This window comes from Podarcis melisellensis (genome assembly GCF_964234715.1).
Source record: "Podarcis melisellensis genome assembly, chromosome: 10".
In the NCBI taxonomy this organism is placed as follows: Eukaryota; Metazoa; Chordata; class Lepidosauria; order Squamata; family Lacertidae; genus Podarcis; species Podarcis melisellensis.
The window spans coordinates 72,728,299-72,754,960 of NC_138542.1; the positions used below are offsets into that span (position 1 = coordinate 72,728,299).

General features: G+C 46.5%; 2 protein-coding genes and 1 long non-coding RNA gene across 12 annotated transcripts in view; 1 reads left to right on the forward strand and 2 right to left on the reverse strand.

The window, feature by feature from the left end:
- LOC309378792 (lithostathine-like) overlaps window positions 1–6,156 on the reverse strand; it is a 65,851-nt gene extending 59,695 nt beyond the window's left edge. The window contains exon 1 of the mRNA XM_081927469.1: window positions 5,994–6,156. The gene's annotated coding sequence lies outside the window, so the exon portion shown is untranslated. The remainder of the gene's footprint in view (window positions 1–5,993) is intronic.
- The window catches only part of LOC309378608 (uncharacterized protein), a 179,700-nt gene that overhangs the window by 12,374 nt on the left and 140,664 nt on the right, over window positions 1–26,662 (reverse strand). For 3 of the 9 annotated variants that reach the window (XM_081926985.1, XM_081926988.1, XM_081926986.1), the window contains one exon: window positions 24,589–24,761. The exons of 2 other annotated variants lie outside the window; for them this stretch is intronic. The gene's annotated coding sequence lies outside the window, so the exon portion shown is untranslated. Of the gene's footprint in view, window positions 1–7,636; window positions 7,756–24,588; window positions 24,762–26,145; window positions 26,210–26,662 lie in introns of those variants that run through there. 4 more of the 9 variants (XM_081926987.1, XM_081926992.1, XM_081926993.1 and 1 more) reach the window with 4 other exon arrangements.
- LOC309378898 overlaps window positions 7,851–26,662 on the forward strand; it is a 71,998-nt gene continuing 53,186 nt past the window's right edge. Inside the window, exons 1-2 of one of the 2 annotated variants that reach the window (XR_014172267.1) lie at window positions 7,851–7,886; window positions 8,202–8,554. This is a non-coding gene — a long non-coding RNA (uncharacterized lncRNA). Of the gene's footprint in view, window positions 7,887–8,104; window positions 8,555–26,662 lie in introns of those variants that run through there. The other variant, XR_014172268.1, reaches the window with a different exon arrangement.

Below are 26,662 nucleotides of genomic sequence, written 5' to 3' on the forward strand. Positions count from 1 at the left end.
CCTTTGGCGGTGTTATCACTTTCTCAGGCTCGTCAAGACCCAAAGGTGTAAGTGCAGAACTTAGTGGTCCAGATCCTAAGGCTCTTAATTCTTCTTCAGTCCCTTTCTGAAGGTCTTCTCCGTAGTCACTCAAAATTTTTTCCTTATCTTCAACTGTTTTGATTTTAACTTTTTTCCCTTTAATAGTAAAAGATTCCCTGGGGGAACTCCCATCTAAAGATGATTCTGTTACTTCTCAGTAATGTCACCAAATCTCCGTAGTTAGATCTAACTTCCAATAGATGTTTCGGGATGTCCTTGTAAATTTCCACTCTAGAATCCTGGATCTCAAGGGTCTTCTGAAAGTGCGCACTCAGTATCTTATCTCTTTCTTCCTTCGTTCTGAGGGAGATCAGGCAGTCTCTTGACTTAACCTTCCTCCCTCCCTTTCCCAGTCTGAATGCACTTACAATTTTAAAGTCTTTATCCTCTTCCAGAGACCAAAATTCCGCAAATTCTTTTGTCAAATATTCAATTAAATCTTCCTTTTTCAATTCTGGTACCACCCTAATTCTCAAATTATTTTCCTTATTTTTTAATTCTATCATAGACAGAAGTGCCTGATGTTCACCAATCTGTTTGCGCATAGGTTTTATTTCTTCTTGCACAGCCTCTACTTTTTGTTTGGCCTCCTCAGCCGTTTTACAATTTAATGTAGTGTCTTCCAATAATTTTCCAATAGTTTGAGCATTTGATCTAACTTGCTGAGTCAAATTGTTAATACTAGCTGTATTCTGGTCAATTTTAATTGATTGTTCAGTCACTTGTTTACTTACAACGTCCAATTTTTCATAAATTTTATTTAATACTGTAGTAAAGTCCCCTCCTGTGGCCATTCCGATATCGTTCTAAGTCTTCCTCTTGTGCCACTGGAACAGTGGGAACAGATGATCTGCGTAGCTGTGAGATTATACTAGACTGTTTGGCTTTAGCTGATCTTGTCTTCCCACTCATCCCACTTCTGTCTATGCTCCAAGGTCAATCCCACGGTCTGCTTTTCACATGGAAAATCCCCAAGTCCAGAAATGGGGGGGGGGGAAACCCAGTAGTTGTGCAGCTTCAATACTGCACTAGAGGGACACAATGTTTATCTTAAAAAGTCACAATTTATAAAGTCTTTTCCCAAATTACAAAGTGTCCCTTCAAATTTACAACAGTTGCAAATCTCCAGAAAACCTTACAGGTCCTTTTACTTTGCAGAGTTGATCATAAAAAGTTACAATGTCTCCAAAGAGTGCGAGTTACAATATGACAGTTCAAGCAGCCTGACAGCTCTAATGGTTTGGCAGCCCGATCGCCAGGAGTTCAGTATGTTTTTATAAATCCACACGTGGAGAGGAAAAGCCAAATTCTTCCTCTTCCACCTTAAAATAAGGTGAAATCTTCTGTCTGATGTTCAGATAACAGTCTTTTAAATCGCAGTTTCTGAGGCAAAAGCAAATTAGACGTCGTTACTTTAAATCTTTAAACAAAGCCGGGAGATGGACTTCCTGGTTGTGCCTCCCACTTCAGTGTCAAATTAAAACTTCGTTTTTCAAAAGGCACAAATTCTTTAAACTTCACCTACTCACGGGTAGTTGTTTCTTAGCCGAATAGTCCCAGGAAAAAGGTCAGCGCTCACCGACAACAGCTTCACGGCTTCACTCCACAGAAAGAGCGATCGACTCACAGCACCGCTCCAGCCCCGTCACTCTCCGGAGCCCCTTGCGGGGTTCCTTTACAGTTTCGGGGGGCGCTAATGGTGCCCGCTGAGTCCCACGGCCACAGGCTTCTGCTGCCTGTGGTTTTTCGACGGGGGTCTCCGATTCGCCGTAGCGGACGACCCGTTTCCGCGGAGCTTCCCCTTCACAGCAAGAAGAGGACCGCCATTGCCGTTCGCACCGCCTCCGGAAGTCGAGAACACTGACATTTTGGATTTAGAAGGTTTTAATAATGCTTTTGGTGGCATGCATATTTGTGGTATGACAAGGTTAAAGCTCATAGAGCATTCAAAAATCATATTTTCAGGAAAGCGTTGTTTAATGTCTGGACAAGATACAAAGACTTATTGGAAAACAAGACCCCAAGGTGGTTGTCACCTATGGAAGCTAAGGCTCTGAAAAGACTCAATATGGAGGCCAAGTGGCCAAAATATTGGGACATATTAGAACAAGAAGGAGACACATTGAAATTGCAGAGTTTTGAGAAACTAAAAGATAAAGTGCGAGATTGGTTGCATTACCATCAAATTAGAGAGGCCTATAATTTGGATAAAAAAATAGGCTTCCAGGTGGAAAAGTCAAAATTGGAAACAGAACTGTTAGAACCTAAAACTAAGATACTATCAAGCATGTATAACTTGCTGTTAAAATGGAATACTCAGGATGAAACGGTTAAATCAGCTATGATTAAATGGGCACAAGACATTGGACATAACATTATGTTTGCTGACTGGGAACAGTTGTGGACCACCCGTATGAAATTTACGGCATGTAATGCCTTAAGAGAGAATATTATGAAAATGATTTATAGGTGGTACATGACCCCGGTCAAGCTTGCAAAAATCTATCATTTGCCTGATAATAAATGTTGGAAATGTAAAGAAACTGAGGGAACATTCTTTCACCTTTGGTGGACATGCCCAAAGATTAAGGCTTCCTGGGAAATGATCTATAATGAACTGAAAAAGGTATTTAAATATACCTTCCCTAAGAAACTAGAGGCCTTTCTCCTGGGCATTGTCGGCCAATTGGTGTTAAAGAAAGACAGAACATTTTTTATGTACGCAACAACAGCAGCAAGAATACTCATTGCAAAACCCTGGAAGACACAAGATTTGCCCACCCTGGAAGAATAGCAGATGAAGGTGATGGACTATATGGAGTTGGCGGAAATGACCGGCAGAATCCGAGACCTGGGAGAAGAGTCGGTGGAAGAGGACTGGAAGAAGTTTAAAGATTATTTGCAGAAACATTGTAAAATGTTCGAATGTTAAAATGATGTTGGATATAAAGATAATATGGCACTAGTGACATAGTTAAAAAGAATATGCAAAAATGATTTAAAAAGAAAAGGGTGAAAAGACCAGAGTAATATTATGTCAAATGTATACAAAGTGGCATAAGAGATTGAGCTATAAAGAATAGTTGAAAACTGATTTGAAAAGAGAAGAAAAATCGGAGACATAATAGGTTGAAATATATAATTATAAATGAGATCTGAAAGAGGGTTAGGATTTGCTGAACTCAATTGTGTAAAAGGTAAAGGTAAAGGTACCCCTGCCCGTACGGGCCAGTCTTGACAGACTCTGGGGTTGTGCGCCCATCTCACTTAAGAGGCCAGGGGCCAGCGCTGTCCGGAGACACTTCCGGGTCACGTGGGCAGCGTGACATTGCTGCTCTGGCGAGCCAGAGCCGCACACGGAAACGCCGTTTACCTTCCCGCTGGTAAGCGGTCCCTATTTATCTACTTGCACCCGGAGGTGCTTTCGAACTGCTAGGTTGGCAGGCGCTGGGACCGAGCAGCGGGAGCGCACCCCGCCGCAGGGATTCGAACTGCCGACCTTTCGATCAGCAAGTCCTAGGCGCTGAGGCTTTAACCCACAGCGCCACCTGCGTCCCCTCAATTGTGTAAAGGGGAACACAAAAAAGGGAGATGTGAGGAAGTAAAGAAAGAGGGTTATAGAATTATGAAGTTAAAAATTGGATTTTTTCTTTTTTATGCCTTTATTGTTTTGTTTTTTTGTTTTCTCTCTCTCTTTGATGTATTCTTTTTTCTTTTTTGTTGTTGTTTGTGTTATTCTCTATTATCTATGTATTTACCTAGAACTAACTTAGTTGGTCTTTAAGGTGCTACTGGAAGGAATTTTTTGTTTTGACTATGGCAGACCAACACGGCTACCTATCTGTAACTGGATCTATGTATTTATCTTGTAAAATCTTAATATATATCTTTAGAAAAAGAAAAGAAAAGAAAAAGCTGTGGAGGAAAACCTACACAAATCCAGAGTGGACTCTCTAAGAGGGTTGGATGGTGTCCTGCACACCTCCTTCCAGCCACACCTGCAGCCAAGCTGGTGCCAAAAGTACTGCTCTGCTTTCCTTGGGACCATATAAGCCAGGCTGAGAAGGGGGTCTTGTTCTCTAGGCAGCCCTGAACCCCCAAACACACTGCGCAATCTCACAGTGCTGCTAACACAGCAGTTTCAGGCCGAGAAATGAGCTCAGACCTATGTATCAAAGTCTCTCCAATGTGAAACAAGGAAAACAGAAGCGCTATTTACATCATATGTCACTGTAAAGGTATTCAAAATATTTGTCTTTTGAAGAAAAGACCACCAGTTATCCAATGGCCCCTTCAAAGCTAATGAAAGTCTTGTGCCTGGAGCTTTTGGGGGTGCAGGACCAGGAAAGCTTCTGCCACCATTATCCTTCCAATTGGGATTCAGGCCTCATCATGGGACTGAAACTGCCCTGGTTGCGCTGTTTCCTGGTTCTGCTGGATCTCTCAGCGGCCTTTGACACCATCGACCATAACATCCTTCTGGACCCTCTAGGGGAGCTGGGGGCCCTGTTATGCAGTGGTTCCCCTCCTTCCTCCTGGGCCATGTCCAGAAAGTGGTGTTGGGGGATGAGTGTTCTGACCCCTGGGTGCTCACTTGTGGGGTGCCTCAGGGCTCTGTCCTCTCCCCCATGCTTTTTAATGTCTATATGAAGTCGCTGGGGGGGGGGTTGCCCTGGGTGTTCCCCAGTATGTGGATGATGCCCAGCTCTTCCTCTCTTTTAAATTGGAACCAGTGAAGGTCCTGTGTGAGTGTCTCGAGGCAGTTGGAGGATGGATGGCGGCTAACAGATTGAGGTTGAATCTCGAAAAGACAGAAATAGTGTCCCAGGTGGACAGGGGGCAGGCAGGTGTGGAAGACTCCCTAGACCTGATGGAGGTAACTGTGCCCCAAACCTGGGGCTCATTTTGGACTCACAGCTGTCCATGGAGGTACAGGTCAGTTCTGTGTCCAGGGCAGCTGTCTGCCAGCTCCTTCTGGTACGCAGGATGAGACTCTCCATGCCCGCAGACTGTCTCACCAGAGTGGGATAACCAGAGATACTCTGGTTATCTCCTGCTTGGACTACTGCCATGCGCTACATGGGGCTACCTTTGAAGGTGACTCGTAAAATCCAGAATGTGGCAGCTACACAACAGAATGGGAGCAGCCGCTGAGACAACAAAACACCAGTCCTAAAGGATAGTCACTGACTCCCAGTACATTTCTGAGCACATCTCACATTGTTGGTGCTGACCTTTAAATTGCCGTGGATGCATTTTTCAGGCACAGAATCCTGTTATGCCTTCAGGAACAAATTTATTTGCTGAAGGAATTTTTTGCTGTCTCTGAGCGTTTTTTCCTACTCTGCTAATTGTATGTCGGACTTGCTCTGGAAATCATTATGGAGGAGCAAGATTATTGACCTAAAGCCCTACAGCCTCACTCTCTGTAAACCTGAAGGAGCGTCTCCACCCCCATCGCTCAGTCTGGACACTGAGGTCCTCCTCTGAGGGTCTTCTGCTGGTTCACCCCCCCCCCATGAGAAGCGAAGTTACAGGGAAGCAGGCAGAGGGAAAGGAAAGGGGAACTATCTGACATTTAGAAGACAGCTGAAGGCAGCCCTGTATTGGGAGGTTTTGAATGTCTGATGTTTTACTGTCTTTTATATGTACTGTAATTTGCCCAGAGTGGCTGGGAAACCCAGCCAGTTAGGCAGCGTGGGAATACTACAATCATTCTTATTATATTACGATTCTTTTGTAGTTATTTTTGTAGTTATTTTGGAAATCGTTCTCACGAATTTTGGAATTTTGGAATCAGCTCACGAAATGTTATGAGGGGAGAAAATCACAGGGATGCCATAAACTGTAATCCCACCCACAACTTGTCATTCACGTACAGTCTGTAAATTTGAGAAGGTCACACACCTCACCTGTGCTAATACTGCCCTGTATAGGCACACCTTGCATGTAGAGCCTCCAGCCACAGGCAGTGTATAGCATGAAAATGGGTCCTTTGACTGTGAAGATTCATGCAATTGCTATCATCAGATGCTGAAGGATTGTATCTCGGCTTGTCAATCACTCTGACACTGCCTACCAAAAATAAGAGGAACAGAAATGCTTTTGAGGTGCAACTTCTATACCAATCCTGAGAGCCATTCCATGGACTCTGCACCCCTGTTTCTGATGACATTATCCTCATCCTCAATGAACCAGGCAGTGGAAAAGACACTTAAAGATGGAAGCCTGAGAGAGAGGAAAAGGTTTCTGGCTGCTTCCTGGGTGGGATTGTGGAAACAAATAGCCGCTTCTCAGAAGGCCTCTCCCCTCCCCTCTTCTCCTCAGGATTTGAACCACTGTGTCTGGGGCGGGCAGGAGCTTATGTGGGCGTGAAGAGGATGGAGCTTGCAGGAAGGCAGGGGTGGGGGGACTGGACCCCTCCCCCACTTTCCAGGGATCCCTCTCTGGTCGCCTTGAAGGGGTGGCTGATTCTTGGGTGGGAGGGAGAAGGCAAGGAGGCCCCTCTGGAGATTCCCGGCGGGCGCCAGGATTGAGACATCTCCCCAAGGACTGGTCTTCCAGTATCTCTGTAGCTCTCTCTCTCACTCTCTCCCATTGCTGCCCTTCCCTGCCCCAGGGATGCCCCCCCGACTTCCTCGACCCCCTCCCTCTTTCCCTGAGTCTCCCCTGCACCCAGAGGCCGCCTTGGCGGGGCTCACCCCTCATCCCCCACCTCTCCATCCAGAGGACAACCCCCCCACACACACACGAGCCACACGGGGGTCTCTATCCAGGCGTCCCTCGCGCCCGTTAACCCTTTCATGACCCGCCTTTCTCCAAGCGGAGCCCACAGGGCTCCAGGGATCCCTGTGGGGGGGAAACGGGGCACGGGGTCCTCGTGGGGTCTCCCTCCGTTGGCACCCCATGTCCGCCGCTGCCAAGGCGCAGCAGGCGTGCAGGGATCTAGGCCATGCCGACGCGACCCACGAATGGCGGTTTGGGGAGCTGGAGGGGGTCTCTGGATCCTTCTCTCGCCTCCCCCCGCGACCCCTTTACCTCCTTGTCCTCGATCCCGATTCTCATTTCCTTTCCTGCAGCATCGATGTCGGGGGGGGGGGGGTCCCCTGCCGCCCCTCCTCCCCTTTCCGAAAGCGCGCGCCCCTAGAGCTCCGGCGCAGAGCAGCAATCCGGCGCAGAAGCTCCACTTGCGGGAGAAGCAGGCAGTTTGGGAGGGGGGCTCATCCCCCTCTTATTCCCGGAACAGAAGGCAGATGGCGAGGAGGAGGAGCAGCATATTGGGGAGGGGATTTGGGGTTGTGGGGGCGGGGTGGGAGAAGGATGTGCCGGGAGGGGAGGGGGATCCCTGCGTGGGGGAAACGGGGCAAGGGGTCCTCGAGGGACCCCCTAGGTGGGGGTCCCATGTCCGCCCCCGCCAGGGCGCCTAAGGAAAGCCCCCTTCGCAGCACTCGTGCAGGGATCCAGGCCATGCCTATGGGACCCGCGAAAGGCCCTTTGGGGAGCTGGCAGGGGGTCTCTGGGTACTTCTCTCCCCCCCCCCCCGCGAACCCTTTACCTCTTTCTCCTCGCTCCCGATTCTCCTTTCCTTTCCTGCAACATCCAGGGGGGGGAAGGGGGGTGTCCTCCCCTGCCGCCCCTCCTCCCCTTTCCAAAAGCGCGCCCCTAGAGCTACGGCGCAGAGCAGCTATCCGGCGCAGAAGCTCCACTTGCGGGAAGAAGCAGGCAGTTTTTTTGGGGGGGGCTCACCCCCACCCCTCCATTCCCGGAACAGAAACCGGATTCCGAGGAGGAGGAAGAGGTGCAACGTATGGGACCAATTTGAGGGTGTGAGGGCGGGGGGCGACAATGATGTACCGGGAGGGGAGGAATTTACGGGGGGGGAGGAAGATTTTCCCCCTCCCCTCTTCCTAGTGGATCAGGAGAGAAGGGAGGGGCTGATCCCGGCAATCCACTTGCAAAGTGGGGTCACCCACCCCACAATCTAAATTACGGAAATTACGGGGGGGCACATCTTTAAAGTTAAATATTATAAATATTATACCTGAATGTATCCTTTCAACTTGACAGCTCAGGGAAGTTACCTAGCTTTAAAAATAATATAAAATCATCTCCTTTCCCAGTTTTCTTCATTCCAAAGTTATTTTCCCCTTGAAAAAGGACTCCAGGAAGTTCTCAGAGGGGACAATTGCTGGGCTCATTGTTAGCCAGAGGAAGCCCAATCTCATCTCCAGACTTGTCGCAGGCTCCAGACATGCAAAGGAAGTTCTATTGGACTTTTGGGTGGTGGGTACTTAAGACATATTTGTCTATGCTCATCTTATACCTGAGTCTTGCCCTGCCATGTCTGCTTGTGCTAATCTTAGGGCATGTTTGCCAAGGTTAACCCCTCCCCTTCTGTGACATGTCAGTGATGTATCAATGTAGCTGTATTAACTGTATTCTGGGATATGGTGGGAAAGTTTTAAAAGTCCTTGTCACCCCATCCTCGGGGTTCAAATTTGCTTTTTCAACCTATTGCGCAGTAAACTTTGGTCTACAGCTATTAGCTCCGGTTGGCTGGACTCCTTCCTTTATTCCGCAGGGACCCACGGGCTCCGCCCGGCCAGCTGGGGGACTGAGCAGCCTCGCACCTGGATTTTTCCATAACACTTTATATTGCAAAATCCTTCCTTCCCCAACTCTACGCCACGAGCCGTGCGCCCGTGTTTTAGGTATTGGTCTCTTCAGACCAGGATGGGGGGGCAGTTATACGACTCCCCAAAAACCCCAAGTCCCCACCACAGCCTCGGACTCAGGCCAGGACAAGGACCGTTGACACAGCCACCTGCCATGCACAACAGCAAAGAGGCTCAGAAAAGCAGCCTATACAATTGTAGCAAGAAGCGGATACCATGAATCGAACTGTTTCCTCCGACTCTCCAATATTGTATAGAAAACTGTTGAAACGTCAACAGTTACTTGCTTCCAATGGCTAATGACTCCTCTAGAATTGGGGTCTCCAGGGCTCCCCCTGACTCCATAATCCCTTAGGAGGCAGGAGGCGATCAAGGGCAGCACATGTCCCAGACAGAAATCCATTGGGATGGTGGGTTGAATCCTGATGCATTCAGAGGAGAAGCGGAGGAAAACCTTGCAGTTGGGGGGATGGGTAAATACTATTATGGTTCTTTGGGGAAGGGGGTAGTTAAAAGGTGTGGGGAAACTGGGGTTGTTGAGAGGGGTAGGTAATTGTCTCATGTTTCTAAATTCCAAACACTCCTACTTTGTGACACATTTGTGATGTATGGATGATGCTGTGAAAAAATGTATTGTGGGAAATGGGGAGAGGTCTTAAAAGTTCATGCAACCATATGCAATTGTTGTAAGAATTTTGAGGTCTAATATATATAAAATAAATGTTCCAAGAAAATGTAGTAAACAAAAAATCTGCCCTTTTCCCCTTTTGGGGTATCCAAGAGCCCATATAGAGTCCTTACGTAGGTTCCCTATTGGTAGGAGAAAATAACAGAGGCCAACCAGAGAATATTGAGAAGCAAAGCAGCTAGTAAGCCTGATCTTTATTGATCTGTTGCAACAGGGTCCTCACTCACCACACGCAGGAGGGAGGAGGAACCCAGAACAATGGCACACAAGACCTTCTATAGACATTTTAAATGCCCTGCTCTGGAGCTCAAGACCACCCCTCCATACATCATACATACATCACAGACGGGGTGTAACCCAAGACCAGCATCCCCAGATACATCATACATCACAGAAAGAGCTGGAAAGAGGTGGTTGGAGGATGGATGGCAGCTAAGAGATTGAGGTTGAATCCAGATGAGGGAGGCAGGTGTGGGGGAGGCAGGTGTGGGGGACTCCCGGTTCCTGATGGCGTAACAGTGCCCCTAAAGGACCAGGTCATCACCTTTGAGTATTGGGGTCAGTGCCCCTATTCCTCCAGCAGGAGCGATTGTGGGGCTTCCTCGCCCACTTCCATTCAGCTCCGCCATTCCCAAAGGGCAATTCTTCTTCAGCCATGGTGGGAGCAGACGGGCTGGAAGCTGAAGCGGCTTCCCTTGGAGTAGGCTTTGCTTCCCTTTCTGCTGACCTCAGTCTCTTGGATTGTGGCCAGCTTTCCTCTTCCATTTCCCTGAATACTGAGCAGTGTTGGATGTGTGGGGAAGCGAAATTCACCCCAGAACTTTTCCGCAGGGTTTCCTCTGCAGCACAGAAGGATGGGGGGAAGGAGGAGCACGTACTAATAAATGAACACTCCTGTGAATGGAGAGAAGCATAAAGTGGAGTCCCCTCAAGATCAGTAATGGGACCTGTGGCTTTTCAACTTGTTCATAAATGATCTAGAGTTAGGAATGAGTAGGGAGGGGGCAAAGTTTGCTGGTGGCAGTTGTTCAAACAAAGAGAGATTGTAAGGAGCTCCAAAAAGAGCTCTCCAAACGGGGAGAATGGGCTGAAAATACAGTTCATTGTCAATGAGATTAAAGTGATGCATGTTGGGGGGCAGGGAAACACCCTTTTAATGTCATGTGCAGGATCATGGGGTCTGAACCGGGTTTCTCTGTGTGCTCTAGGAGACCAGGGGAGAGGGGAGCTGGTCGCAGCAGGAAGGGGATTCTCCCTGGATACTTCAGTAGCCAGCCTCTTCTGGGTCTCTTGACCCCTACTCTCCTCCCTCTGAGCCTGAACTGCTCTCTGCCCCAGCATCTTCCTGCTCACCAAATCCTGTTTCCTCCTCAGCTTGCAACACCTCCCCTCGCGTTCTGCTCCCTTTTCTCCCTCTTTCTGCTCATTGCCATCCCACCACCAGCCCCCAGGCTCTGAGCCTTCTTTCCTTTAGGGTCCCCCAGCTGGTACCTCATCCCTCCCCAATCCAGCCAGTCCATGACAGCAAAAACAGCCATAGCAGTAAAATCAGTATGATAGTAATATACACTCTGGTCCTCTGGTAGGAAAACTCCCTAGCAGCAGGATTGAATAATAACTTCTGGGACTATGGAAAAGTATTATCTTCTCCAAACCTCCAGAATAAGCAGGAGCTCTAGGGTTGCCCCATGGGGTTCATGAGTGAAGATGTGCCCCCCAGGAGACTTCACTGGTACCTGCAGCCCCACCTTCCCCATCCTACAAATAGGCTTGGGGGAAAATCTCCCATTCAATTTCAGGATTTCAAGTTTTTCCCAGAATGTGTAGGGGCAGGGATGAAGTTCTGTTGAATGAGTAGTGTTTGAAGATCATACGGTGGTGGGGGTGACAGAGCTTGGTGCAAAAACCATCTTGCATGCTTGAGTAGAGCAACTCCAGGGCATGAGCCAAGTAGCAGCAGGGTAGGGGCCACGTGTAGAGGAAGTCCCACGCTGAGGTCAAAAACACACACAGAGGCAGCAGGATTTACTTCTTCAGTAATAGTTTACTGAGCTTTCAAAGCCTACAGTTCTCACTGGGTCCCCGGATTTGCTTCTGAGAGCAAATCCGGTTTCAGCAGTAAAATCATACAGCACACAGGATATCTAGGTCAGGAACACACACCGGCAGAAGGGAGGAAGGGAGGAAAGAGGCTGGAAGGACACAGGGCAATGGAAGTGTGTCTTTCGCTTCCTGTCGCCTGGGAGGGAAGTCAGCAACTCGGCATCTGCAGGGGCTTCACGAAGCAAAGCTTTCTGCCGGCTGCTTCCAGGCAAACATGCAACACAAAAACACACGCTGTGATCTGTGTCGTATTGCCATATCAGTTTTTTTTTAAATTATTCATTTTATAACACAAATAAAGAACACAAACAGAAAAACAAACAATACAAACAAAGTCTTGTCATATCCTTATTTTCCTAAACATTGTGAAGTGTTATTATGCTTCTGTGTGAACATTGTAAGGCTCTCCCTTTTTTTAAAGCTGGTAAGTCTTTTGTTTGCAATAAATCCTCACATGCTGATCCAAAAGTCCTCCTTCGGTGGCAGACGCCATCTTTTTCAGTTCCGATGAAATAAAATCTAGGTGTTTGCCCATTAATTTCCCAGACATGTTGCACCATAAATTAGCCTTTCCAGGGAAGATTTGCCAAGTCGAACTTAGAATACAAACATGTTAACAGAGTAATGGCTTGCCTCCCCCTATGGCTATTAATCTCGCAACATAGTCTGTCTCATAATGGCGGATCCCGATTCAAAACTGTGTCACAAGAGAGCCTTTTATTTTCTTTCCGGATATTTCAAAAAACAAAGGCTTTAGTTGATATTTTTATTCCCACACAGTTTATTTTCCAGTCTCACTTGCTCTAGGTCGTTTTGGCGGTTCTTCTGGGGTGTGTGTGTGTTAGGTAATATCGTAATAAGAAAAGAAAAAGTCCCCCTCCTTTCCGTTCCGTTTCAACATACCGGCATAGATGTTATTCTTTGATGTTATCTTCTTTCCAGTCCACTCCATCTATCTTAACTTCTCTTTTATATATATATAAAAAATATTTTATTAAGTTTCATATTACCAAATTAAACACATCAAACCAATTAATCCAAATTATAATACATATCATATAATCCAATTGTTTTCCAAATTATAAATTTGATCGGCAGGAGTTCAATCCTCGAATATTTCTGCTGCTTTCATATTAAGAATGATATTTCCAGTCCCTTCTTCTCAATCCTTGTCGTTACTCATTTTCCTTTTCATTCACCTCTGAATTGCTCCGCAAGTGTGTTTCTGTGTGGGCTTTGTACTGCTCTCTTGTAAATCACTCTCATCCAATAGTCCAGGCATTTCCGCTCGAGCAAGCAATTGCCATCTTCTCGTCCTGATGAAATACAGTCTAAAAGCTCACTCTTTAACTTTCTCTTTTTTTATTATTATTATTTTTTTTATTAAGTTTTGCATAAATATATTTCACAGACATACAACAGACAAAAGTAAATGAAATAAACATAAAAAGAAAAGAAAAAAAGAAAAGAAAAAGAACATAAAATACGTACAACATGAACAACACAACTTACATTAATTTTACAACAGCATTGATCGACTTCCCTTTATCTCGATTTCGGATAATGTTATCTTAATTATCTTTCTGCTGTATCTATTCCAAAATAAAATTTATAACATAGTAAGCGTTATCTCATGCCTACTGTGAATTTTTTTTTTTTTAGATACATCTATATTTCTGATTAACATTTTGATTTTCCCTTTGTCTCTATTTCCATATATATTCTAAATTTATCCCATTCATTACTAAATTTTGTACGTTTTTGATTTCTTATTTTCTGAGTCAATTTTGCCAATTCTAAATAATCCATTAATTTAAATTGCCACTCCTTTAATGTTGGGGTTTTTGCTGTTTTCCAGTACTGTGCTATGAGGGTTCTAGCGGCCGCTGTTGCTCTTTAACTTTCTCAACCTGTTGCATCATAAATTAGTCTTTTTCCAGGAGGGCTGCCCCTTCCAGTTCACAATCTCATCGAAAATAATAAATCTTCGGCTCGCCCTCCCCAAGGCCAAACCTCCTGCAACACAGGTCTCGTATCAAATCTCCATTCTTACTGCATCACAAAGCGAGCCCTTTTTCTTTCCAAATCTTTTACAGAGTAAAACCTTTAAGTTCATATTACTCCCACACAGTTCATTTTTAGCCCCATTTGCCAATTAGTTGCTGTGACGGATCTTCTAAGAGGGAGGGTTATTAGTTAATCACATACAGCAAAAGAAATAAAAAGTCATTCCCCCCCCTTTCATTTCCGTTGCATTCCATTCCACATGCCATGTCTGTAGTACTTTGATGTAATCTTCCGTCTCAATCTTCTTCATTTCGGTGGTAAAATTGTTAGCAGATAAGAACCTCCTGCCTCTCTTGAAGCATCTGTGTTATCTTTCACCAATTTTTTTCCTTTTAAGTAACGCAACTAGTTTTGCACCTGGAAGCAGCTTCGGAGGAGTTCCAAGGCCCGCCGAGGGTTGTGCACCCAGTGCCTCACCCCCTCCTTCTTCTGAACTCGGGGGTGGTTGGTGGCAACAGCAGGTGAAAACTGCATCTCTCCCTCCTGGAGAGATGAAGGGAGACTGATTTATTCCCCATCATCAGCCTCTAATTACCTCGTGCGAGCTGGATAGATGTTAATATCCACCATCTTCCAAGGCGCCCCTAGCGCCCCCCCCAATCTTAACTTCTCAGTGGCAGGTTTAATTAGCAGCTAAAGTACCCCTTTCTTCGCTCGAAGCATGTGCAATAATTCTTATTTCCAATTTTTTATCTGAAGAAATGCCACTTGGACTGCACTTGGAGACAGCGTCCGGGAGATCCAAGCTTGCTCGAGGGCTTTCCGTCCAGTGCCCTCACCCCCTCCTTCTTTTGAACTCGGGGGTGATTTATGGGCAACCGCGGACGAGGCTGCATCTTCCCTTACACCAGGAAGTAAAACGGGAGGCTGATTTACTCCCATATCAGCCCCTTAATTACCTTGTGTGAGCTGGAGAGATGGTATTGTCGGCCATCTTCCAAGGCGCCCCTAGCAGAGCCCCCACGTATCTTTCATATTCAACCTTTTATAGGGCTTAGCTTCCAATGGTGAGCCATATCAGTTGTTTTTCAGGAGTTCTTGCGATGCGTCAGGGAATAGTCGGAAGCTGAGTATGGGGGAATCCATTCTCAGGCAGATGAGCTTTCCTGAGAGCTGAAGGGGGGGAATTCTCCCCCCTCTTTTGCAGTGGTCTCAGAAGCAGGGAGTGACACCGATACAGAGCAGATTAGACAGGAGATACCTAGCTAAGAGATAATGACAAGAGAAACAGACTCAGCTGGCCCTGAAGCAGGAATACAGATTTCTCCTGGGTTCATTTCTGTGAAGAAGATTGGACTCTGAAAGGAACATGTCCCACGCTCCATACATCTAAATGGGTTCTCCCCTGTGAGAGTCCCTAGATGTTTTTTAAACATTCCATTATAATTAAATCACTTTCTGTAATCTTTCCATTTAAACTGCTTCTCCTCATTTCTGTTGATGGTTTGTAGGGTTTCAACTCTAAAAATTCATCCTGTGCATGAGTCTGTTGATTTAGAACTTCCACTAGAAATGGACTTCAACCTCTATCTAACATCCTGACATTTATATGGTTTGTCTCTTGTGTGAGTTTGTTAATGTAAATCAAGGGTTCCACTCTGACTGAAGCTCCTTCCAGAGGCCAAACATTTAAATGATTTCTCCCATGTGGGTCTGCTGATGTTTTCTAAGGTTTCTACTATAACTGAAGCTTTTTCTGCACTCCATGCATTTAAATGGTTTCTCATCTGTGTGAATACGTTGATGTGATCTAAGGGTTGTATTATCACGAAAGCTCTTTCCACACTCCATACATTTAATTGGTTTCTCCCCTCTGTGAGTCCGTTAATGTCTTCTAAGGTCTGCATTGAAACCGAAGCTCTTTCCACACTCAATGCATTTAAACGGTTTCTTCCCTGTGTGAGTCTGCTGATGTTTTCTAAGGGGTCCATCTTCACTATAGCTCTTTCCACACTCCATACATTTATATGGCTTCTCCCCTGTGTGAGTCCTTTGATGTCTTCTAAGGTCTGCATTGAAATGGAAGCTTTTTCCACACTCCATACATTCATATGGTTTTTCACCCATGTGAGTCTGTTGGTGTCTTTTAAGGTTTCCATTCTGACTGAAGCTCTTTCCGCACTCCATACATTTAAATGGTTTCTCCCCTGTGTGAATCGGTTGATGTGTTCTAAGGTTTCCACTGATACTGAAGCTCTTTCCACAATCCAGGCATTTAAATGGTTTCTCCCCTGTGTGAGTCTTTTGATGTGAACTTAAGTGTCCCCTCTGAATGAGGTTCTTCCCACACTCCCCACATTTAAATAATTTTTGCCCTGTGTGTGCCTGTTGATGTATTCTAAGTTCACCGCTTTGACTGAAGCTCTTTCCACACTCCATACATTTAAATGGTCTCTCCCCTATGTGAGTCTGTTTGTGTAATTTAAGGTTTCCACTCTGACTGAAGCTCCTTCCACACTCCATATATTTCTATGGTTTTTCATCCGTGTGAGTCTGTTGATGTATATTGAGTTGTCCACTCTGACTGAAGCTCCTTCCACACTCCATACATTTCTATGGTTTCTCCCCTGTGTGAGTCCGTTGATGTGAACTTAAGTGTCCACTATAACTGAAGTTCTTCCCACACTCCTTGCATTTGAATCCTTTCTTGCCCTTGTTAGTCCGCTGATGTATTCTAAGTTTTCCACTATCAGTGAAACTATTTCCACACTCTATACCTTTCAATGGTTTCTCCCGTGTCGGAGGTCATTGATGTGAATTATGTGTGCTCATTCAATGAAGCATATTCCACATTTCACACATTTTAATTTCTCTTCCTAATGAAACGAAAGGTGTCCCATCTCCTGGAGTTCTCACTGTTCCTCTCCATCTCCTTCTTCAGAGTGGGAGAAAAGGGAATCCTGTTTGAGTTTCAAGGAAGAGAACAAATGGAAAGAGAACACATATACCGCCATTAGCACCTTCATTTATTTCAACATCTCCTACATTCTCCCATGTCCTCGCCATGTTCCCAATTTTTAAGAAATGAAAATGGTATGATGTCAAATCCTAGTAATGCATCAGCAACCTTTCATAATCCTCAATCATCTTTAATAACACAGTATGATCTTGGTATACCGTTGTCCTCTGAGACTGCCCTTCAAATCAAGTGGTTGCCCCCGTTTCCCCTTCTAGATCTTCATGAATCACCTGCACAGTCCCACTGACCTCACGAGGTTCATATGGACCAATTTGGGAGACCCAGGCCTTCATCTCTTCCAGGGACTGTGGTCTGGGTCAGTCAGAGAACTAGTGACAAGGCTTGGTGCTTGGAATCAGCTGAATGGGTGCTCAGGGAAGCTCCTGTTCTTGGAGATGGACCTCTGTCTACATGCCTCACATTGCATGGAGAGAGCAGGAGAAGTAGAAGGAAAGCAGATGGCACATGGGAATTCCAGACAGAAATGCCCACCCCAATGGTTCTTTATAATGATGATGTGCTGCCTGATCCTCTGCTTGTCTTCTGACACAGGACTATCCTTATCTGGCACTGAAAAGCAGGATATTCAAGGCAAGGAGATAACTGTACTTAATGGTTGGTACCCATATTGGTCTGACACAATTGAAGTAAAAAAGTAAAAAAATAGTCCAGTAGCACCTTAGGGACCAACTAAGTTTGTTCTAGTTATAAGCTTTCGTGTGCATGCACACTTCTTCATATAGTGAAGGGTAGTGGGAGATGGTAGTAGGTGTACCCATCTGAGAAAAACCCCACCCCACCCTCCCACGATATACAAGGGTCTGGTGACATCTGTTTCAGAGTATCTGAAGAAGCCTTTTTATGTATGCAACAGCAGCAGCAAGAATACTTATCGCAAAGCATTGGAAGACGCAAGATCTACCCACCGTGGAAGAATGGCAGATGCAAGTAATTGAGTATATGGAGATGGCAGAAATGACTGGCAGAATCCGAGACCAGGGAGAAGACTTGGTGGAAAAGGACTGGAAGAAATTTAAATATTACCTGCAGACACATTGTAAAATCCATGAATGTTAAAATGATGTGAGATATAAAATAATATGGCATTAGTGAATAAGTGATGATTATGTAATAAGGAATGTAATAGGGATGAAAATATGGAAATAAGACTTACTTAAATATTTTAACAGATAATGAGATTTGAAAGAGGATAGGGATTTGCTGAATCTGATGGTAAACAGGAACACAAGGAAGGGAGGTGTGGGGAAGCCAAGAAACAGGGTTAAGAAACTCAGAACCTTAAAGGGGAAAATGCTTATTCTTTCTTTTTTATGTATTCTTTATTTTCTTTGCTTTATGTTTTGTATTGTTTTATTTATTATATGTTCTTATGTATCTCTCTAAATTTTTAAAATAAATATCTTATTAAAAAAATTAAGAAGTGTGCATGCACATGAAAGCTTATACCTAGAACAATCTTAGTTGGTCTCTAAGGTGCTACTGGACTATTTTTTAATTTTTTATTTCAACTGTATCAGACCAACACGGTTACCTACCTGAATCTAGATGTCATGGAGTGTTAGGGGAGCATTAGTTCCTTTGGTGGAGAATATGTCATGCACCTTATGGGGTAATTTATCCACCATTGGTCCCCACCCTGCAGTCGACTCTCACCTGTGGCTTCCAGAAGCTGTCAGCATGCAACAGGGGTTCAAGCAATGGCTTCAACCGGCTGGCAAAACCAGGTGAGGATACCTGATGGGTCTCCAATCCTTGGGGGGCTGGGGAATTCTGCTGCACCTGAAGTCAAGCCCTGGTGGATGGAGAGGAGGAGAACAACCGTGAATCCCACAGTCCAGAAGGCAGATTCTGCCCGTGCGGAAGAGGAACGTGAAGGGCAGATGGGGCACGTCCACCTGGAGGCTTGTTATCTAGTCCCAGGGTTTCTCTGACATTGAATTATATATAAATTACAGTATTGAAATGCGCCTGCTCCCACTTCCTATTCAGCTATTACTCTACTCTGTTTGTCTGTTTCTTACTTGAGTGCTGTTTTGGTATGCTAAATCAGGGTTTTACTGTGAGTTACATTGTTGCTATTTTTTGGATCCTGTTATGCTTATTTGTCTTCAGTCCACTCATACCTCATGTTACGTTTGCTTCAGGATGCACGTTTTCGTCTTGTGTCCCGTGGCAACCCAGTTACTTCCGGGTTTTGCCACTCGTGCATGCACAGACGCGCAAAATGACATCACGTGCATTCACAGAAGCAGTGAATCGCGACCTGCACATGCACAGATGTGGGCTGCGTTATGCTCATGTTGCAAATGGGCCTCCAGAATGGATCCCGTTCGCAACCACAGGTACCACTGTAATAGATTTCTCAGCTGAATTGTTTTTTTGCTGCCTCTGAGCATTTTTTGCTACTCTGCTAATTATACGTAGAACTTGCTCTGGAGATCATTATGGAGGAACAAGATCTGCAACCTTAAGCCATAAACAGCCTTGATGCTGTAGACCTGAAGGAGCGTCTCCACCCCCATCGCTCAGTCCGGATAGGGAGGTCCTCCTCCGAGGGTCTTCTGCTGGTTTCCTTGCTGCCAGAAGTGAAGTTCCAGGGAACCAGGCAGAGGGCCTCCTGCCCTATGGAATGCCCTCCCTTCAGAGGGCAAGGAATTGGGCAACTCTCGAACATTTAGAAGACAGCTATATTAGGATGTTTTTAATGTTTGATGTTTTACTGTCTTTTTTATGTACTTTAAGCTGCCCAGAGTGGCTGGGGAAACCCAACCAGATGGGCGGGGTATAAATACTGCAATCATTCTTATTATCTTGTATATTTTGTAGTTATTTTGGAATTTGTACTGCAATATCAGGTCACAAAATGTTATGGGTGGAGAAAATCACAGGGTTGCTGTAAAGAAGAAGAAGAGTTTGGATTTGATATCCCGCTTTATCACTACCTGAAGGAGTCTCAAAGCGGCTAACATTCTCCTTTCCCCTCCTCCCCCACAACAAACACTCTGTGACGTGAGTGGGGCTGAGAGACTTCAGAGAAGTGTGACTGGCCCAAGGTCTGTTGAAATCAGGCTTTGTCAGAGGAATGTGCCACTCTCCAGGCACCCGGCTGATTTCCTTGTTGACCTCCCCGTCTGCGACTCCCGGCAAGATACAGGCGAGGTCTCTTCGGCGATCCTCCTCAAACGTGAGAAGAACACACCACTCCTTCCCTCTCCTCCCTGCCATCCCCAGGGAGGGGAAAGAGACAGACAGAAATATATTTACATGCCTTTATTTCTGTCTTTCGCAGCAGTACAGAGAAACATGTCTGCATTCTCTTAACACCAACAGAGAGATTAGACTCCACCCATGTACTTCCAGTACAGGTCAGATGACTCACTGAGCTAACATCCGGTGCTCAGTACAGTGAATGGACTGCCCCTTTCTTCCCACGGTAACAGTCACAAACATCAACATCCTGTTTGGCTTTCCAGCCAGCTGCAGCTGCTGCTCGCTGCTGCATTGCTCCTTTTTCGTAACATCCTCCCCCAAAAGAATCAATGCGCGCTGTGAGTAAAGCGTGATCCAGAGAAGAAAACAAACAGTTGTTATACATATAACACTCCCCTGTTGCTTCAGTTCCACCCTTGGAACTACCCGCCACTGGTTTCCCCAGTGTACCTCTCTGGTTGTGTGACTTCCAAGGAATGAGTGCATCTGCATTACCTTGGCTAGCAACTCTCTGTTGTGTCTTTGTCTCTGACTTAGACACAGCTTCAACCTGTCCTCGGTTGTGTACAACAGCAACACATGCAACAGCCAAGTTGGGAAACTCTTTTGAATACCTCTTGGGTGGTACACCCTTCGTGACTCTCTCAGACCTACGTATGAGGTGCTGATCTTCTCTGCTCACTGGTTCAGTCTCCGGACTCTTTGGAGAACCGGTACCAATTGTAAACAGTGGTTCGTCCTCTGCCTGTGAAGGTCTAGCCATTATGTGAGATTTCCTCTCAATGACTGTGTCAACTGAGCTCTTTGAGCTATTACTGTCATCATCAGTACCACTGTAATCAATAAAGTCATCATCATCATCTGAATCGTCTCCTGTGGGAAATGTGTGAACAATTACTCTCTCCTGTTCAGGAGCACTCTCTAGAAATTTTGTGAGAATCACCTGACCAGATTCAGACAAAATTACTCTGTAGAGACCCTTTTCATATCCCACAAAAATGCCTCTGGCATTCTTTACCCCACCTGGAGCTTCTGTCCTCACATGAGACCCAAAAACCTTGAAATGGGCAACAGAAGGTTTTTTATGGAACAGTTTCTCAAAAGGAGAACTTCCCAACTCTTTTGAAAACTTTCTCAACCATGTATAACAATATGACAATAGCGACTCCGCCCAGAACTCATGTGGCAGATGTGAACTAAGCAATTGCGCTCGCATGCCCTTTTGCAATTCTTTGTTCACCCTTACACAGACACCTCTGTTCCACGCTTCTGCTGAAGCGGCAATCTTGTGCCTTATCCCTTTCTTCTGCAGGAACTCCTGAAAATCCTGTAAAAGAAAAATTGGCATCTCATCTGTGAAAAGACAATCAATGTTAGCATCATGCATATTTTTAACCTTGTCACAAAACTCTTTAAACCTTTCTAAGGCTTCTTGTGGCCTATCTAAGACATAAATCCAGATAAAATTTGTGAAACAATCCACACACACAAGGTAAAATCTTGCATTGCCTCTAGATGGTGCTAGAGGACCAATCACATCAGCATACACCCGCTGAAATGCCTTGTCGACCCTTGTGGTCACCTGCTTGGCGTCCTTCTTGGTCACACCTGCAAGAGAGATCATGTTAGAATCAGAAGAATTACATTTCATGTAATCACTTTGATCAAAAGTCAACAAATACAGTCCATCTTTCTCTCTGGCAGAAAGTTACAACTCTCCATCTTTGAAGATCTTGCAGCTCTCAGCATCATAGGACAGTTTTAGTCCTTTCTTTGCAATCTGCGAAATGCTCAGCAGATTGAACTTCAACTCTGGAACCAAGTACACATTGTTTATAGTCAAGTTCAGACTCTCAAGATACACAGTCCCAATCCCAGTCGCTTCCAGCTCCTGGCCGTTGGCTTGCTTCACAGCGAAGCTTTGCTTCTTAAACGTTGAAAACAGTTCCCTGTGAGAACACATGTGTTTCGTCGCTCCAGTGTCGATGACAAAAGCTTTCTCCACTTCTGGCGTGGTTCCTTTCGACATCAAAGCCTTTGCAGGCTTCGCGTGAGACTTGGTATGACTTTTGCCTAACACCTCAGGCTTCGCAGAGCTCCCCTTGGCTCTTGGCTTCTTACAATTCCTTTGAAGATGCCCCTTCTGTCCACAATTGTAACAGTGGACAACGTTCAAAGCTACAGTATTCTCTCCAGTAGCAACATCAGTGGGGGAGTTAGAACTCCGTTCCTCCCTCCCCCTGTCCTTTACTTCCAGTGCAGCAAGTCTGTCGTGTTCATTCAGCACCACGGCACACACCCTCTCCGTGGTCAAATCCTGTGCCGGTAGGGAACCAAGCTGACTGGCAACCGTTTTATAAGTCCGATTTAGGCTGTTTATCATCATGAAGCAAAACACTTCCTCCTGTAGACGGAAATTGAGTTCCACCATCTGTTGGCGCAGATATTTCATTTCCGTCAGGTGCGCTTGAACATCTCCATCAGGCGCAAGCCTCAGATTGGTCAGCTTTTCAAAATACAGCAACGCTGAAGAACCAGCATCTCTCTGATGTGTCCTACGCAGCGTGTCCCAAATCTCTCTCGCGTATTCTAAATGTTGAATATGCACTAATTGGGAATCTGAGACACACAGAATTATAGCCGTCCTGGCCTTCACATTCTGTGATTCCCAACCTCGCATTGGTGCTGCAGGGATGGGGTTCTAAATTACCTCAAAGACCCTCTGATTCTGCAGCAGGGCCTTCATCTTAATAGACCAAGATGAATAATTGTCATTGGTTAGGGGGGTGGATAAGGCAGGCCTCCCCCCTTCTTGGCATCCATTTTGAATCCTTGCCTCAGCTCTCACTCTCTCACTCTCAAGCCTGCTAAATTCCAATAGCTGGCTGTTTACGTTCTTGCAGCTAAACGCTGGCTGCTATGGAAAGTCCCCTCCAAGAGCTCGTGAGATTGTAGCCAAAACAATCCAGTCCAGCCCCTTTCCACTCCACTGACGGTCGTTGCTTAGCAACTGTGCATTCCTTTCTGTGAGCAGGAAACCTTATCAACCACAAAAATTCCTGGAATGCAAGCCTTCTCACTCGGAGCTGTTTTTTCCAAACACAGCTCCCGTGAACCAGAGAATAAATCAATCTGCGTTCACACTTTTAGCCCGAAATTTTTCGTACCTTGGGGCTCCGTTGCTTGGCATTCACCTCGTCTGATCAGCTTCTGGCTGCACGCAGACGTTATCTTCTTTCTTTTGGTGCAGAGGATGGCAAACGATCCATCCACCTCTTATTTCAGATTCCCATGGATCTTAAAAACCATCCTCTGCTACCAGATGTTGAAATCAGGCTTTGTCAGAGGAATGTGCCACTCTCCAGGCACCCGGCTGATTTCCTTGTTGACCTCCCCGTCTGCGACTCCCGGCAAGATACAGGCGAGGTCTCTTCGGCGATCCTCCTCAAACGTGAGAAGAACACACCACTCCTTCCCTCTCCTCCCTGCCATCCCCAGGGAGGGGAAAGAGACAGACAGAAATATATTTACATGCCTTTATTTCTGTCTTTCGCAGCAGTACAGAGAAACATGTCTGCACTCTCTTAACACCAACAGAGAGATTAGACTCCACCCATGTACTTCCAGTACAGGTCAGATGACACACTGAGCTAACATCCGGTGCTCAGTACAGTGAATGGACTGCCCCTTTCTTCCCACGGTAACAGTCACAAACATCAACATCCTGTTTGGCTTTCCAGCCAGCTGCAGCTGCTGCTCGCTGCTGCATTGCTCCTTTTTCGTAACAAGGTCACCCAGCAGCTGCATGTGGAGGAGCGGAGATACAAACCTGGTTCACCAGATTACGAATCCACTGCCCTTAACCACTACACCACACTGGCTCTCAAATAGTTATACTGAGTTATACTGAATCCTAGGCCATCACAGTTTGGATTTGATATCCCACTTTATCACTACCTGAAGGAGTCTCAAAGTGGCCGACATTCTCCTTTCCCTTCCTCCCCCACAACAAACACTCTGTGAGGTGAGTGGGACTGAGAGACTTCAGAGAAGTGTGACTGGCCCAAGGTCACCCAGCAGCTACATGTGGAGGAGCAGAGAAGCGAACCTGGTTCCCCAGATTACGAGTCTATGGCTCTTAACCACTACACCACACTGGCTCCCAGTGTAAACTATAATCCCATCCACAAACTCTCATTCACATACAGTCTGTAAATTTGGGAAGGTTGCACAGGTCACCTGTGCTAATACTGTCAGTCTTTGGCAAGTGCAGGGAAGCTGCAGCCCCTCCGCCCACCCCCCAAGTTCCTTTAAGAGACCCATGTTGCACGGGGCAGGCTCACCTTCAGCGAAACAAAACGCAACTGCCCTGGCAGAGTGGAGCCAGGCTGGGGGGACCCCAGCAAGATGTCCCTAGAAGAAATGCCAGTCCTAGGCTCTGTGGTTTAACCCACAGTGCCACCCGCGTCCATAAGAAAGGATAAATATGAGGAAATCTGGAAGGATTACTTAAGAGATAAGGCGGAAAGTGGTGTGAAGTAGGGGGAGGAGAGGTGGGGAAATATTGTTAAAAAGGTATAGTTATACGTATATCAGTACTCAAATCTGAATTGTTAAAATGCGTTATTAGTGTTATTGTGGTTTTTGCTGTATGTTTTTTTTGTGGTTACTGTTTGTGTTGAAAAAATGATTTTAAAAAAAAGGTTGTCGTAAACTACAATCACACGCACAAACTCTCATTCACACACAGTCTGTAAATTGAGGGGGGGGGTCACACACATTACCTGTGCTAATACTGGCAGTCTTCGGCCTGTATAGGCACACCTTGTATGTAGAGCCTCCAGCCACAGGCACTGTCTATCATGAAAATGGGTCCTTTGACTGGGAAGATTCATGCAATTGCTATCATCAGATGCTGAAAGATTCTAACTCAGCTTGTCAGTCACTCTGACACTGCCTACCAAAAATAAGAGGAACAGAAATGCTTTTGAGGTGCAACTTCTATACCAATCCTGATAGCCATTCCATGGACTCTGCACCCCTGTTTCTGATGACAGGTGTACATTATGCTCACCCTCAATGAACCAGGCAGTGGAAAAGACACTTAAAGATGGAAGCCTGAGAGAGAAAGGAAAAGGTTTCTGGCTGCTTCCTGGGTGGGATTGCGGAAACCAAGAGCTGCTTCTGAGAAGGCCTCCCCCCCCCTATGGATTTCCTCTCCTCTCCAGGGCGAATAATGGTTGGACTTGGCAGAATCACTGTGTCTGGACAGGGCAGGGGCTTATGGGGTGGGAAGAGGATGGAGCTTGCAAGAAGGAAGGGGTGGGGGGACAGGACCCCCCACTTTCCAGGGATCCCTCTCTGGTTGCCTTGAAGGGGTGGCCGGTTTCTGGGAGGGAGGGAGAAGCCAAGGTGGCCCCTCCGGAGATTCCTCGTGGGCGCACGATGGAGACGTCTCCCTACAGACTGGTCTCTCCCCCCGCCCCACCAATGCTGCACTTCCTTCCCCGGGGATGCTCCCCTCCCTCCTTCCCCGGCTCCCCCCACCCATGGCCCCTCCCTCTCTCCCAGAGTCTCCCCTGCACCCAGAGGCCCCCTTAGCTCGGCTCACCCCTCCCCATGCGCGACCCATCTCTCCGTCCGGAGGGGCCCCCCAAGACGAGATGGGGAGTGAAAGGGGGTGTCTATCTAGGCGTCTCTTGTGCCCCTTAACCCTTTCACGGTCTGCTTCTCTGCGCGGAGCGCACTGTTAGGATATTTCCGTTCCACCTTAAAAGGGAGCAGACTTTGTGAGTCACAGAGTCTGCATATTTCCTGTTCACAGGATGTTACTGTTGTGTCTTTGCTTTCGTACTCTCTGTGTCGGAGACACTGAAGCAGGCAGTTATGTTTTTTCTTTGTTCTGACCAATGCTGAATAAACTTGTAAATATGCTCTCCTGCGTGCATCTTTCGCTGTGAATTATCTGCTGATAATTCAGCCCAGGAATGTGGCAAGCTATTCCTGGAGCTCGTGTCACTAATTGATGATACTGCGTGTCTACGGGAGATCGATGGACGTCCGGAGACGACGTGGAAGCAGTGATGGCCTTTGTCTCCCTGGCAGTATCCCAACATGCGCAGGGCATGCCTGTGCGGCGGAAACGGGGCCGGGGAGTCCCCGTGGGACCCCGTGGGTGGGCGCCCCATGTCCACCCCTGCCAAGGAAAGCCCCCTTCGCTGCAGGCCTGCAGAAATTCAGGTCCTGCCAGTGGGGCCCACGGAAGGCGATTTGAGGAGCTGGAGCGGAGTCCCTCTCTGGGTCCTTCTCTCTCCTCTCTCCCCCCCCCGCGACCCCTTTACCTCTTTGTCCTCGCTCCCGATTCTCATTTCATTTGATGCAACATCGATGTTTGGGGGGGGGGGAATCCCCTGCCACCCCTCCTCCACTTTTCGAAAGGGCGCTCCCCTAGAGCAATGCGCAGAGCAGCAATACGGCATAGAAGAGCCACTTCCGGGAAAACTAGGCAGTTTGGGAGGGGGCTCACCCCCCCTTATTCCCGGAACAGAAGCCGGATTGGAGGAGGATCCTGATACTTCCAAAGGAGAAGCCCAGGCAAGCCTTGCAGCTGGGCGGATGGGTAAATACTATTATGGTTCTTATTGGAAGAGGGTAGTTTAAAGGTGTGGGAAACTGGGGTTGTTGACATGGGTGGGTGACGGGTCCATGTTTCTGAATGCCAAAGACTCCTACTTTGTGACAAATCTGTGATGCATCAAAGATGCTGTGGAAAAATGTATTGTGGGAAAAGGGGAGAGTTCTTTAAAATTCATGCAACCATAGACTTCCGGGTCGGCGCCATCGCCGAATGGCGGGCTC